The following is a 1,767-nucleotide window of genomic DNA, read 5'->3' on the forward strand; positions in this document are numbered from 1 at the left end:
AGGGTCTCAAACCCAGGACTTCCTAGTGGATAAAGACAAAAAGGCTAAGTGTCCACATATGGTTAACAGGAACTCATTTCTCATTATTCATTTCTTCTCTTGAAAGTGGATCCTGAAACTTTCAAATGACAGCTACAATTTAGTCATGCCTTATGCCAGACTGCTGGTGACCTAGAGCATTGTCCCTGATGATAGCCTATGCACAGCTACGTGTGGGTGCGTATAGTGACTCCATTGAGTGACTTATATCCTAATGTCATTCCCTTCTAGTTGCTACATTCCATGAAGGCAAGGACCCTAAAGATGGGTACACAGTGCGTGTTCAGTAAGTGTTGATGTTGGATGTTGCTGATTGACGGATGGATGGTCCTAACTTCTTAAAAGTGAAAGCACTATAGAAAGGAGACCCCCAGGCTTTAAAACACAAGGGGTATAAAAATAAGTGCCACTTCCCTCTGGGTTTTTTGGTAGAAACTTTCCCTCTGAAATTATTTAAGCACACATGTAAGAAGAAAAATCGGGCAAAGGAAGTGAGCTCCTTGGGTGACATCATTCCTGGCCATAGTCAGCCACAGCCAGAGAAAGGACTGTCCCCAAGCTCCTTGGCTGGCCACAGCCACAGTGACAACAGTGCCACTTCAACATTCTTGCAAAATTCATACTTATGCCCACAGTCTCCGGTCCTGGGGTTAAGAAGGAAGTGTCACCAGAATTCAAGAAATCTATTTCAGGTTTTTCTTTTTTGACTGTACAAGATGAGTAAGCATGAAAAGTTTTTCTCCTTAATCCTATAACAGCTTTGGGCGGTGAGTAACAGCTGCATTTCAAAAGATACGGACTTCATACAGAATTGCTATAGGTGTTTTTAATAAGAGCTTGTAGAGGAGAGGAGAGCAACCACTTACAGAGCATCTAGTGTGGGCTGAGCACAACGCAATTATCTCCCCTACTCAACATCCCCGTCAGCCAGGTTTCATCTTCGGTCACGGTACATGAGATATCACATGACTCACCCAAATTTGTAAAAGTAACGGTCAAGATTCAAATCTAGATCTAAAATAAAATAGTAGTTTTAAACAAGAAATATTCCAGTGAGCTAACAAGGAAGGTAAAATGCTTGGTGGATTGGCACATGTGCACCCCTGCATAAACCATAAATAATAATACAATAAGCACAGACATTTGTGTTTTGATTTACTGATTCAGTCTACAGATCATATGTTTTAGGTTAGTTTTGTTTTCTACTCCTGGAAATAGAGTTGGGCCAATGCGTCTGTAGTCTTTCATTTGGTTCCTCTTGCAATCATCTGTGATGTTTGCCACACCTTTACCATCAGCATTTCCCAAACTGGTGCCTGGAGGAACACATGTCAACCAGGAATTATAAAATGAGACTCTAGAAAGTCTTACATGCACAAATTTAAATTAAATAAAATGATCAGACTTATTTAATGCAAAATTTGCAGTTGGGGGGGGTCTTTAATCTGCTAATGTATATTATGCATTGTCAAGAGACATGTAGTATACAGCATCTCCCAAACTTATTTGAGGCCACGATATTTCTTTTCATCACACTTATTAACATCTCCAAAGTGAGTATGGAACACAGTTTGGGAAAACTGCAACTAAATGGATTTGGTTTTCGTGAGGTCAGTCCTCAGAAGCCATTTCTACCTAGCCACCTTGTCTACAATTCCAGAAACGACCATCAGATGAACCATGAGCTTGTTTTTGTTGCCTAGTACAAGTGTTTTCTACGGGGACTGA

The sequence above is a fragment of the Canis aureus genome, chromosome 37 (assembly GCF_053574225.1).
Source record: "Canis aureus isolate CA01 chromosome 37, VMU_Caureus_v.1.0, whole genome shotgun sequence".
NCBI lineage: Eukaryota > Metazoa > Chordata > Mammalia > Carnivora > Canidae > Canis > Canis aureus.